The sequence below is a fragment of the Panulirus ornatus genome, chromosome 48, assembly GCF_036320965.1.
Source record: "Panulirus ornatus isolate Po-2019 chromosome 48, ASM3632096v1, whole genome shotgun sequence".
NCBI lineage: Eukaryota > Metazoa > Arthropoda > Malacostraca > Decapoda > Palinuridae > Panulirus > Panulirus ornatus.
The window spans coordinates 23,908,734-23,923,644 of NC_092271.1; the positions used below are offsets into that span (position 1 = coordinate 23,908,734).

Here is a 14,911-nt window from a genome sequence, read left to right on the forward strand (position 1 = left end):
ACCCGTACTGGAGGCGGCTAAACTTTCACTCCACACCATCTCACCATTTTCATTTATATACGTAAACAGAGTGGATGGGATCGTAGTTGAACTTCTTAGCTGCTTGGATTTTCAACGTATGTATGGTGAGGTGTTTGAGTGCACCTTGTAAGTTGTATGGGAGAGTAGTCTAAGATATATATATATATATATATATATATATATATATATATATATATATATATATATATATATATATATATATATATATATCTTAGACATTCTTGCTCTAAAGAAGTCCATCCTTTCCCTTCTGTGGGGAATGCAGCCTTAAAGCTGCTGAAAGCCTACAAATGTATATGGGTTCTTTTGTATAGTAATAATAATAATAATAATAATAGTAATAATAATAATAATAATAATAATAATAATAATACATGTGTCAGTGTCATATCACACTTCCACTCTAACACAACATGTCTGGCAAACCTTCTAACGTGGAAGCCTGCTAACTGTGAGACGATTATACTCTTTCCCTATACGAGAAGTCGGTCAAAGCTGGCAAAACAAAGCCCATACGAGAAAGCTCAACCGACACACTGATGGCGTCGGGCATTATTACCAAAGCTATCTTTTTTTTTTTATCTAAATGTGTTTCAGATCTATTCGGTTACGGAAGTACATCCCACTATTCGTCCTCTTGACCGCCTAATGCCATGTAAAACTCAGGGAATACTGACTGCCTGATCTTGTAGCTTAGCTCGCTGCTACTAATCTTAAGGGATCTTAAAAATATCATCTTAGGAAAACGAGGGTGTGTGTGTTTATTCTTATATCCTCTAATGGACATTATTCCGATATTCTCAGAAGCTGCATGACACACGCATGAAATTGATGTCCGATTTACAGCTACGAAAGCCAGATTACACACATTATACTCGTTCAGATTTATAACAAATTCGTAGGTAAGACAATGTATGATGCTAAGTGCTTTCACATCGCCGAGTATAACATTCTATCATTACAGCGAATAACCGAGGGTCACGCAAGGGTTTCTTGACCGAAATCTGTCCGGCGAGAGTAAACGTTTTGTGAATAATTCAAAATTTACGCCAAGGAGAAGAGGAGGTACCGCCCGTGGGGTGTCCGTGCTAGCGACCAAGAGGCGCCATGGTTAGTAAGCTATTATCTTAACTCGCTTCCCACTTACAGGGTGTGTGGGTCAAGTACCACACCAGCCTCTCACTTCACCCACAGCCATCCTTAACGTCATGTCCACTGCGTTACGACGGACATTTTCTTCCTTTTAATACACAGTGACCTTGGTCACTGAAAGAGCGCACGACGCAGATTCCCACAAGATACGGTTTCAAAAATTTCGAAGGCGACAGTTACTTTCGCTGCAACTTTATATATATATATATATATATATATATATATCTTTCTTTCTTTCTTTCATACTATTCGCCATTTCCCGCATTAGCGAGGTAGCGTTGAGAACAGAGGACTAGGCCCTTGAGGGAATATCCTCACCTGGGCCCCTTCTCTGTTCCCTCTTTTGGAAAAAAAAAAAAAAAAAAAAAAAAAAAAAGAGAGAGAGTGCACGCATGAAATACAAATTAGGTACATTTTTTTAAACGACTAGCAATATCGGTCTTACTTTCACGGTTAAAACGAGTGCTCTCTCTTCTCTCTCTCTCTCTCTCTCTCTCTCTCTCTCTCTCTCTCTCTATATATATATATATATATATATATATATATATATATATATATATATATATATATACCTATATGACCACATGTAGATACTATGGTAAGACCGAACACCTTAAGTGGACAAACTTGTGAACAAATGCTGTCAATCACCCCTGACGTCAGGTCAAGCATACGCCCATCGACCTGTCAAGGTCTTGGTCGTCAGGTCACCAAGAGCTCGTTAAAAACCCATTTATAACTTAGAGGAAGCAATCAATAGAAAGAGTATACAAGATTGTATCTAACCTACGATAAGATTAATACCCTCCAAGTATGTGCTAATTGCCTCTCTCAACTTTACGGTGAGGAGGTTAAACCTCTCTGTGTACTTTTCTGCACTGACCATGTCTTCTTTCAGTTTATTCCATTTATTTACCATTTTTAATTGTCAAATTACTTCTCAACATTTTATTCTTTTATTCGTGTGTGTGTGTGTGTGTGTGTGTGTGCTCCAAAACTTTCCTGTTTTCAAGCGTCAATAGTCTCAGATATGCACTTGGCATGCCAACCAACATGTCATGACACCAGTATTACCACGCCAAGCCACTGGGACCAAAGATACTGCCACACCTACACAGATTGTTTTGACGTTAACTGCTGAGATTCGCTCCATCCGCGTACGGAATCTACTGAAAATCGTCATTCGCTCTTTCTGTTTATCACACGAACGACACAGAGATGGTAATGACGATATGACCGAGAATATGATCAATACATTCCCATCTCCACATAACGATACCAAAGTGCAAATAATTTCACTGTCATGTGAGCTTCGCAAAGTTCCGGTCGTGTTCGAATTGTTCGAGACATGAACGAAACACCTCACGATCACTTTTCTCCTCATACACCTGTACACCTATCTGCTCCCGTGCCCCGAACACTATACGGCCTCCAGCCTTATCGAGGGCAGATTTCCAAATAACACTGGGAGGCTAAACACCTTAGCCAGATGATGCAATGTAAGAGCGACTGGTCTTGGCTGCAGCAGTTTTACAATTGCAACTTCAATATCGGAGTTTAACATCCGCTCTATGACACTATGTAGTACTCCACAAAGCATTCATTACAATACAGTAAACTCACTACCACTCTACAGTATACCTACCGTATACCAAGTACATCCTACAACTCATCCATCCCTACAATCTGCATACAAAACTACACCTTATCCTACTAGCTTCAACAGCGGGACACTTTCCTGCTGCAGAACTTCAATTCCACCCTAGCATACACAAGGTGCTGCTCACATACAGCCAAATAATAAACATCCATCACATTCCGTAATAAATACTATACACCTACACCAACAACCGAAATGCTGTCAAACACACCCTATGGTTACATCCGACTACGCACCTAACGGCTATACATCTACACACACCCATTACAACCCATGGCTACAACCGACTACACATCCAACTACCTACCCAATTACATAGGTCTCAAAACACCCGCCCCGCGGGTTCTCGTGACGTCATGTCCGGTTGGTGACGACACAGGAGGGCTGGGCGGCCTTGAGGCAAGTGGGTCACCTATTGTTGAGGCTTTAAATGTCTCCACTGTCACTTGCATGATTTTTTTTATTGTTATTGTTTCATGTGTCTCAACCCTTATTAAACTTATATTTACTAACAAGAACAACAGGAAGTTGCTGCATCGGTGGCCAGATACGTTTCCTTTAGACTATCATACGCATTCGTGTGTGTAATATATATATATATATATATATATATATATATATATATATATATATATAGAGAGAGAGAGAGAGAGAGAGAGAGAGAGAGAGAGAGAGAGAACATACAATGGATGGAAAAGGGAAATGGAGAGGGAAAGATAACTACAGCAGGAATGACTAACTGACTGGCTCTCTCTCCAAGAACAAAAAATCACCTACAGATCATTGTAATGTGCGAGTTCGTAATTATTCCTCGTTCAGAGCGCCACGCCCCCCAGGGATTAAAGTGTGAAAATTCACTCATACACTCACAATGATAAAAGAATGTGGAAACAACCAAAATCACGGAAAGAAAGCTATGAACGCTCGCGAACATACGAACACACATATGCGAAGAAATATCCAGAGACAGAAACGTACACATATGTACACTAATGTAGAAAAAACCTACAAAACCACAGACACACAAGAAACACACACATAAGTGCCAGGCTAACACAAGTGTAAAACTCTCTCCCCGTAACAAACACATGCACACACACAACCGCGCACTGTGACAAATTGAAGGAAAAAAGAAAGAAAAAAAAACCACCACGATATTGGCCGTAAATATCACTGGACTTCCACCGTCCGGGCTTTATGAGTTCAGTGGCAGGAGCGCGAGCCGGCAAGCCTAGGGCCGACCGTAGGAACCCTCCCACCCTCCCTCCCTCTTTCGCTCGCCATCAACACCAAGGTAAGACGTCAGAGAAAGCAAGGAAAACAAAAAAACAAGGACAGAAACTGAGATAAGAGGCTTATGTTTAGAGCACAAGTCAAGTTCTGCTTATATTCTGGATGTGTCAGGCGAAAAATCGAACAACGGGAAGTGTGATTCAACTATGGGAAGAAAAAAAACTAGGAAGTAAGCAACGGTTAAGCTTATATACTGCTGCAAACTTTAAGGCATATCACTATACGTTTATAAACTGACAGCACATTTACGATCTATGCTTCAATGTTAGAAGCAAAGAAAAAGCTTGTAATCTACAACAAACCTCAAAAGCAAACAACGGGACGTTTGTAATCAGTCACTGACGGCACGTTAAAAGGTAAACATGATATGGCAAACTACAAATGCAAACAACTGTAATCAATCCGCATCTAGGAACAAGACACAAATACATGATAAAAACGAAGTAAGCGACTGGAAACTTAAAATGTAAAGTTACTTACGATGCAAATAAGATACTTTAGCTACACGGACTGCAATATAAACATCAGAGGGCATGTTAAGGAGCAAGCAACTTAGATTGTAAAACTCAACGACAACAACGTAACAAGCAAACGATGGGAAGCTAAAGTTTCATTAAAAAAGTCTTCGTACTTGTAATCTGAAGCTAAAAAGTAAGAAACAACAAGGCAGGCAACAACGGAAAGTTTCGGGCTGGTGGATTATCAGCGCACAAAGCTAAGCCTGTCATTCGATGACAAGACACGCTCAAAAAGACACAACCAGTCAATTGGTTAAATATCTTGCTTTGATTTAAAGACACAACGATACTAGTATACACTCGTTAACAATATTCACTATGGATAATCAAAGGGCAGTCCAATGAAAGAAAATAAAGGATTCAAACTCTGTCAGAAGGATTAAAATGAAAAACGAAAGGCGAACGGATGAAACTGGGGAATTTCAAATTTTCTGATTTTAAGGGTGAAATTGTAAATCAACGAACGGGATTCACTAAACCACTCCAGCACTGTATTTACAAAAAAAATATAGAAATCTAAAACTACAGCAAGATTCTGAAGACCAAAACGGAGAATATCTCCGCTTTGCTCCTTCTCTCCCTACATTTATAGTGATAATACAGGAAGTGAGGATTTCCAGCCATTCCACCCCCTACTCTCTGCTCCCACCCCTTTTACGCGTATTCTGTGACACGTAGAGGATACATGGGTTGTATTCTTTCCCGCCAATCCCCAAGGATAAGGGACGATGTTAATGACAAATGAAATAAACGATAGTGGACGAAATCTATGACACAATCTTACATCTCCGGCTGAGCTAATCGTCTGAAAACTACATGAGGAATAACTAATGTTCGTAAACAATTTAACAATATCAAGCTAGGTAACAAAAGATACAGAGAAAAGCTTAAGTGATATCATTAGGAACAACAACAAGGGTAAGGACAACCACACTACGTTTACAAAACAATAAGGAAACAGCAGCAAATATGCACAACAAAAGGGATTAATTTAGACAAGGAAATTACACAACAAAGAACAAGTATTCCGGTGAACAATGACATAAAGCCGTGAAGGATCCGACGGCAGAAGAAAACACAATATGCAACAATTACGACTGTTGTTGCCGCATAATACACCCACCCTCTGTTCTCATAATAGACCTCACATATCCCAAATGTTGATCATCTTCTTATATATATATATATATATATATATATATATATATATATATATATATATATATATATATATATATATATATCTGCTGTCGGACTCAGTCTGCTCGCGGTTACATCGCAACTGAAAAGTCGCCTTTCGCGAAGCTGTATCACTGGGAACACACTGGGATTACAGACATGTCAACTAACTACTAATTTCAGTCTACATTTACCTGCAGCTGAAAGTAAAGCAGCCTTGGGCTGCCGGGGCCAACAGAGAGACACTGACAGAAGCCAACATCAAGGCCAGGCCTTCACTTATATATGGAAGGGGTAGATGCAAGAGAAAAAGAAACACGGGAAAGTTTCTACGAATTCTGGAAGAAGTAAAATGCCTGCCTTTCAAAAAATGCCAAGTCACAGTTATTGGATACGACATGAGAAGGCAGAGAGTGTTCCAAAGCTTCGAAACGTGAGGAAAGAACCAGTTATCAAAACGGCCTACTCTCGAACTCCCAACGGCCAGCAGTAATCATGTGACGCAACAGCATGTCGAGAATTGCGTGGTGTAGCTTGTGGTGGGAACACAAGACAGCCATCTCTCGGCAGCAAAAACCAAATACCTACAGATGAGGGAAAGTGAAACAACATCCGGTGTCAGGGCAAATGGGTCAAGTTTTGAAGATAAGCTTGGGAGAGTTGATAAGTCGGACCGCTTTCGACTCAAATCTGTCAAGTAAGGCTGCAGGGCTAGAACCAAGCCAGATGTGAGAGCAGTACTCCCTACAAACTGAGCTTAAACTAACAATAATTAGACATGAAAAGCAGAAGTAAAGTCCTGAAATCTAATTCTAATTCAATGAAGCTTGAATGAGAATGCAAAGTCTAAACATTAAAAAAGAAAGAAACTTATAACCAACAATATGCAAAGCACAGGGGACTGGGAATTCAAAAATTAGATAAATCGACGTCTCTAATAATCAGAGCCAAAATCACAGATTACACTGTTGTTGATGATGATTACCGGACTATTGTGGGCGGTCGTGGAGGGGGAGGCGGTATTTCCCAGACAACAACAGGTTGGCCGCCGGCAGGAAGGGAACCGCAGCCCAGGTCGTCCAACGGGCCCCGACATGGCAAGCCAGGCTTTGGAGTCCAGACCGACGAAAAATACTTCCTTAGTGCGAATGACGTCAGTCATTCTGTTTCTCGTAACAACGAGATTTTGTATTAGATATATACCGTCTTTAATCCTGATGTCCAAGAAGAATTTTCTTATGTGAAAACAAGAATGTGGTTCAAATGCATCTTCTGCAGCGACACATGTTAAATAATGTTTTTTTTTCTCTCTCTCTCTAGTCACGTGGCAAAATTTTTTTGCATTTTTAGGTATCCATATTATATAAAGAGATCTTCCGAGAAATCAAAATCATTTACCAACATGCACTTAACGTACATAATGAAGCAGATTACGAAGAGTAAAATTCAAGTAAATATCTGTAATAACCTTGCCAAGCGTGCGAGCGATCCGCCACCAAGCCAACGCCGGGCGAAGACGATGTCGACTGGCAGGCACGGCAACACTTCCGAGGCGGGAGGGAGTCTCTTTACCACGACCCACTGACAACCTACCTCATCGCTCGTCCGCAAGAAACCTTGGGTGACACTGCAACTGAGCAACCGAGTTCGTTGCGAGAGGTGGCTGACCTTCTCCAACTGCCTGTGGTGGCACAAGACAGGAGTTACGACAGGAACAAACACCCTCGGCTTAAGCAAAGAATGCGGTGAACCATTTAATAAGTGACATTAAGCAACTTACGCTGATAGTGCCATGTTCATACTGCCTACTGTAATCATGTAAATCATGAACTCCACACTATCTACTATAAACTCCTAAACAATACCACACTTTAATTCTTCATATACATCATTTCCCTTAATAACTAAGATGACTACATGCGCGCGTTTATGTAGGTACTGTTGCTTTGCAAGGCACCAATGAACAAGAAAAGGCATATCGGTATCATTAAACACACACACATATATATATATATATATATATATATATATATATATATATATATACATCAGACGCTAGGTACCCATTCACTGAGCAAATGAGAAGAAACAACAGCTGGGTGAGTTGGCAATGCGCCTGCAAACTGGTCAGGGTTCGAACACAGTACTCTACACACGTACACACAAAGATGGTACCAGAACTAAGATAGCCGAGTTGTACCGACAGGTTAAAGGCCATAAATCTGCCGACGTTCGAAGAAGAGTGAATGATGTCTTCATCACTCTCTACATATATATATATATATATATATATATATATATATATATATATATATATATATATATATATATATATATCTCCAAAAGACAGCAGTGATTAGTTCTTTGGACGATGCAAAGACTGAACGATCAAAGGCCCCCCCAAAAAAGAGCATATGTAAATACAATAATTTGCATAGTATGAGTAATAGACGAATGGAATACACCGAGTGATGAACCTGTGAATGCGGACAGTCTGGACTGCAGTGACTGCTTGCAACATCGATATTGCTAGGTTACGTTAGGTCTCTGACGTTTGGGGCTGCAGCGGTGGCGCGCAAAATTACACCGAATTCCCAGACATTCAGAAATATCGACTGGGCGCCATGACGGTCTGCAAAAAAATATTGTGGGGAAATCTTTACTGCGTTGAAGACTCTATGTTACATGTTACTTCTACATGGCTACCGCGATGTTAAGCAACGGACTGATGGTGCTGAGGCTATACAAATAAAGCTATTCACAGTATTTTCGTAGTATAATACAAACTGTAATCCACTACAACGCAAAGTTCTGGGACGTGAAAGTAGCAATTTCAATAAGAGTTAAGGGTGCCCGCCAATTGGATGCCTACAATGGAAACGTGAGACAAGAAAAGATGGGTGCTAAGGACGCAGACCCAAACGTCTTATGCAACAGAACTACGCTTTAGGATAGCCGATCCTACCCTTAACATGGGCTAGATCTAACAACTGGGTTAGCCTAATCTATTCCTATATGGTCGCTAATAAAATTTCTACATTATATAAATTCTCCTCTCCAGGGAATGTATATCGTCATTCAACAACAATTTATGTATTTGCATAATAACGTGCAGATCCATTGAAATGAAATTTGAACATGAATTGTGAATATTTTTTCAATATGTGAAACATGGTTTTTAGCGCAGGAATTTCTTTGACTCCCACAGAAATCAATGATACATACTTTCACTGTCACACGAATATAAATCTTAAATATCATGTGCTAAGCTGCACTGTTGCAACATTATTCATTAATCATCGATAAAAAAAATCTGATATTTTCATTCACTTTTGTAGAGTGGACAGCCTTTTACACTTGACCGTTTTTTTTTGTGTGTTTTCCTGGCGCTACCTTGCGGAAGCAGGGGGTAGCGATGCAGTTTCCTGTGGGGCAGGGTAGCACCAGGAGTGGATGGATGAAGGTAAGCATGAGTATATATATATATATATATATATATATATATATATATATATATATATATATATATATATATATTCCCTGGGGATAGGGGAGAAAGAATACTTCCCACGTATTCCCTGCGTGTCGTAGAAGGCGACTAAAAGGGAAGGGAGCGGGGGGCTGGAAATCCTCCCCTCTCGTTTTTTTTTTTTTTTGCCAAAAGAAGGAACAGAGGAGAGGTCCAGGTGAGGATATTCCCTCAAAGGCCCAGTCCTCTGTTCTTAACGCTACCTCGCTATTGCGGGAAATAGCGAATAGTATGAAAAAAAAAAAAAAAAAATATATATATATATATATATATATATATATATATATATATATATATATGTCTGTTTATGCATATGTATGTATATGTAATGTATATGTGCGTGTGTATATGATGGGATGGGCCATTCTTCGTCTGTTTCCTGGCGCTACCTCGCTGACGCGAGAAACAGCAATATATATATATATATATATATATATATATATATATATATATATATATATATATATATCACTGGCAAAAGGAAGTAGAAAGTCATGCGCTTGGTTTATTCCCTGAAAATGTGATCCACTAAAAATGCGCTTAAATCGTGTTAAATCTTCCTGGCGGACACGCATACCTTCTGAATCACGTACAACTCATCTGATTTGCTTGCATATATACATCCGTACTTGGCCGAGTGATGAAATCGAGAGGAGTTTTCGAACATACCACAAAAAACACTAGTGCAAAATCAAATATATTCTTTCAAGTCAAATTAACAAAATATTCTGAACATATCAACCATAAAGAATGTACTGCATTCAACAACCCAAGAACCTGGCGAAGAGAAGCAAGAACAATGGACGTATAACGCCTCGTCTTCATTTCAAATATCTTCACGTCCCAAGGGTAGCCTTCGGGTCAGGCCGTTTCAGAGCTCGCTCTAGTAACGACCGGAACAACTGCTAATTCTTCCACCATTAACTTCCATGGCTCTGTGATCGCAGGAAGAAAATTCTGTATTATTCTGATCGAAACGGTCTTCTTAGAGCCTTTTCTAGTTTTCAGATTATTTAAATTGATGTTTTTTGTTTTACTGTAGCGATATTTACCTCACAATACAGTACGTAGTCATACTCCATTAGTATTGATACTTAGACAATCGTTACAACTCTTGAATATAAGATAAATGCATAAATATGCACATCCATATATAAAATGAACACACACACACACACACTCGGGCATACCTATGCACAACACACACACACACGCATGTGCACTCACAATAAAAACGCTCCACTTTGTTAAACTGTCACTGGTTGGTTTTACACAAAGCCAGTTTATCCAACCTGACCTCACGTATGTACCCACGGCGGTTAAGAGCGAAAAACTTTGAACATTACGAGGGAGGCGATCAGTATGACACAATAATTCTATGCCTTTCATTCCTTAATTACTGAAGCAGTGTTAACTGATTCCCATGATGACGTTACATCTTCCAAGACTGATACGTGAATTTCTGTATTAGAATAAAGAGATCACTCATTCAGCCAGCCAAACAACAATGTGATAAAGAGCGTTGAATACCCAGGTGCCTTTTAACTTCTACAGCACGACGGTGCGAGACAGGAGAACCCTTGAGTACAACGGTAGGACCCTTGAATATAACGACCTAACATTCTTCCTCCTCGAGGTTTCATTCACGAGTTAGGCCATCACAGCCGAGAGTTATATAGCGCTGTGCTCTAGTCATGCCATCGTGTTAAAGGGTCGTAACGTCGTGTTCGTCATACTATAGAGTCGTAACGTCGTGTTCGTCATACTATAGAGTCGTAACGTCGTGTTCGTCATACTATAGAGTCGTAACGTCGTATTCGTCAAACTTTAAAGGGTCGTAACGTCGTGCTCGTCATAGTAAAAGGTCGCAACGTAGTGCTAGTCACATCGATATGCTTTTCCAATATTCCTAGCTGTACTATCATGTAACGTAACACTGGTTGAGGCGAGCCGGTCCCCCGACGTTCGTACTCTTGTGATTCTCGGCCATTCCTGCGGTCCTCAACGTGACGTCTCTCTCTATACATTTTGCCCTCTACCTCCTCTGCGACGTAGTATTTTCTCATCTAAACTTCTTACGTCTGACGTTTGCTGTTGCCAAATGAACATTATATTGTACACGAAGTTGTATAAAACGTCTAACAGTTTGACTGTTCAATGAACTCATAACGTTGCCTGCTCAAAATAGTTAAACCAGATGTTGACGAAACATCATAACCCCTTTTATAAAAACTAAACCTCAGAAAAAATATATATCCCGTGACAAAGTTTCCCGGGATTTTCTTTTGAAGCAAAGCGATGAGAGTATCCGTCCACACGACCAAACGTCAACAATCCTCTAAATTGTATTTTCTGTCCGTCTCCAGCTGCCACCTGTCCTTTTCACTGTGCTTCTCTCTCCTGTCCTGCCACCGGCCTTTATCACGTATACATCAAACACGTCCCAGATGCATAAATCACGACGTAGGACTTCCAACTCAGGGGGGGAATGATCAGTCCTACTCAAGTTGCCTGGTTCGAACGAGGAACCTGTTTTATAGGCTGCTCGTTTCCTGCCCAAGGTCATCTTCTCTCCCCTGTCAACGATGATCCCGCTAGTTTCCCCATGTCATAATTATAACCTCACTAACTGTTACGTGCAGAAGTGCATTGCATATAAAGTTTCGTTAATAAAAAGTATCCCAAAGCTTGGCATTTACCTTTGGTAAAGGCAGTCCCCCCCTAGTATAGTTGCCACGTCGCTTTTAATGAAACTACAGAGATTCCAACGAACCAAATGTTAACTCCTGACTTAATGACATCTCATTGGTCGACGTCACCCCAGTAAACAGAACATAAAAGTGCTTTCTTACCAGCCAAATTGTGATCGCTGTACTGCATAACTGTGCTTCAGATTTCTCACAAATAAAAAATCCCGAGTCTTCGCCTTCGTCCGTTTATTTACAATATCTGAACATAATTCCCGGTATGGTGGGAGCTACATCGACACTACCCCGCTACTCAACACACACACACACACACCCTCAACCTTCACAGTTCCTGTCGCAGTGCTCTATACAACACGTTCTCACTTTCCCACCTAAGTGTTTTTGATTACCATCTGCACCTTTGCCGCTAGCGTCCTGTAATGACTGAAATTTGACTCGAATAACCAATATTGCAAAGCTTATTTTACTTGGACAGACGGCCCTTGCCTACAACCACAAAACAATTCCTGAGACCATTTTTTTTATATACAATTTACTGCGGCACCAACCACGTCCAAGTTTCATGATAATGCAATAAAACAGTTCATGCTTAGAATTGAGCTGACGCGGCAAACTGCGTCTGCCGGGACTCTGTCGAGAAAGAAGGTAGAAGAGGAGGAAAATCAGTGAGTGCTTCGAGATCTACTCTGGAGTCAAGAAGTTCAAGGTTTACAAGGTGGGCAATGTACAGCTTTGGTGCGTCACAATAGGCTCATACATCCCCCCACTCTCGAGGCGGGAACCGTGAAAGATTGAAGTCCGAGATAAACCGACAAACTGGAAACGCCACTGACTTCTGGAAGACAAGAAATAATATTACTATTCCCTCATAACTGCCTCAGGGATTCATTCCTTGAAAGGGTCCTGGCCTTGTTACTCCAAGACCCCCCCCCCCCCCCCCGCTTTTTTTTCAGCTCACGCAGCTCCAACGCTGCACTACTTCCAGGAGCAGGGAAATGATGGACTCCTTTGAAGTGAGAAGCTATTCGGCAAGACTGTACGTACTCCCTCCAGCCAACCGACGAAGACAGTCTCCCCGAAGGTGACTTTTCACCCGCGGTGTAACCACACACAGGTGCAGTCTGATAACACGTGTGTGTGTGTGTGTGTGTGTGTGTGTGTGTGTGTGTGTGTGCGTGTTAACGGATTCCACCCGCCAGACATTACAACGCGACCGAGGAGTCACCTTCAACAAGGTTTGTATGATCAGAACTACAGCGACGTGGAGAACCTTCTTCCCCCGTAAGGAGCACAAAGCTTCTTGCTGCAGGAGCCCACTTTACCCTCCTGTCCCACGATCCCACTTCGAAAAGCGACTTCCGAAGTGATGAGGAAGCCAGCAACGTCCACTTTGAGGAACAACAAATCAAGAATTGTAATGCGCCTATGTCCGTGTTGGTGAAACCTGGACAAAGTGTGGAGTAATGGCATTCGGTGTTTTCAGTATGGCTGTCACAATTTGCACATGGAGGTTCTGTGGTATGTTGAATCGGCATTTGTATTGCTGGATGAATGGGTGGTAATTCGTACATGCCTAGGGAGTGCAGTTCAGTTAGGTATACGTCTGGTGAAGAGCAGTTAGACGAAGTTGGGATCGCGGCTGTATAGTGCTTGTCAATCTTTTTTTATGGTACATATGTTTCTGGACATCGTGCTTGCTGGTGGAGAGGGGAGTGATATGGGTTCTCACCCATATCACCTAATGTTGCAGCAAATGATCGAGCGCAAAGTATCCTAAATTGAGACTGCATTGGAAGTAAATTGCTGTCACTGTGCAGGTGTTGGATGTTTGCGGTTGCTAAGTAGTCGGTCGGTGGCTGTTCTAAGTGTTCTGTTTTGTGTGGTCTGAAGGTCTGTTATATTTTCTTTTAACGGTGGATCACCAAGCAAGTGAAGCGCAGTTCATATTGGAGCAGAGTCGTCTAATATTGTTGGATATTTACACTCACACATACACCTTTCTTCGAGTTGCCAAGCTTTGAAATTCTCTTCCTTCTTTCGTCTCCCTCTCCCGAGGTAACCTTCCCTTCTTTACGAGTCGGGTCTACAAACACGCGCCAAAATTAATCATTCCCTCCTTTCTCTCTCTCTCTCTCATGCCCACCATCCGATATAGCAAGGATCTGGGCACACTTACGACCATGCCACGTGAGATATTGTGAAAGAAACCACAGTAGTAATGATAATTAGGCCGCGAAAGAGCCAGGAGCACCTCTGTAACATCTGCTGCATTTGTTTCCTCACGTTCTGGTGACCTAAATCTCCTGACACACCTGCGCATCGCTCGCTCCCACACCTGCTGGCTGATTCAGCCTTACCGCAGTCTGCCTTCTGTCCTGCACTCATACCGCTACCCCGCCTGCACGTCCGCCCTAATCTACGCAGCTACACAACACTGGAAGTCCAGACAAACAGATGTTACTAAGTTATCATGGTTGCTGTTATTGTGCAAATGCGATACTCTAAGACAGCAACAGCTACTACCACAACCACAGCTGTACTTGTACTCATGCTATACAGTACAACTGTCTTAACTTCTATCATTACCACTTCTGTTACTGTTAATAGCTAATACTCTGTCATTACTGGCATTGTTGCTGCAGCCACAACGTAACTACTTCTACTACTGCTACTAATAAAAATAATAATAAAATAAAAATAATAATAATATCACTATATCACTACTTTTACTACTACGACTGTAAGACTATTTCTGCTTCAATAACCGTGTCCGTTCCTCTCAACCTCCACCCCAACAAATTGCCCTCCCCTCTCACACAACTACACCGTC

At 41.2% G+C, this 14,911-nt stretch overlaps 1 protein-coding gene across 6 annotated transcripts in view; it reads right to left on the minus strand.

Moving 5' to 3' along the window:
- LOC139763843 (uncharacterized) overlaps nt 1-14,911 on the minus strand; it is a 62,218-nt gene that overhangs the window by 40,366 nt on the left and 6,941 nt on the right. The window contains exon 1 of one of the 6 annotated variants that reach the window (XM_071690182.1): nt 7,313-7,330. The exons of the other annotated variants lie outside the window; for them this stretch is intronic. The gene's annotated coding sequence lies outside the window, so the exon portion shown is untranslated. Of the gene's footprint in view, nt 1-7,312; nt 7,331-14,911 lie in introns of those variants that run through there. 6 annotated transcript variants of the gene reach the window in all.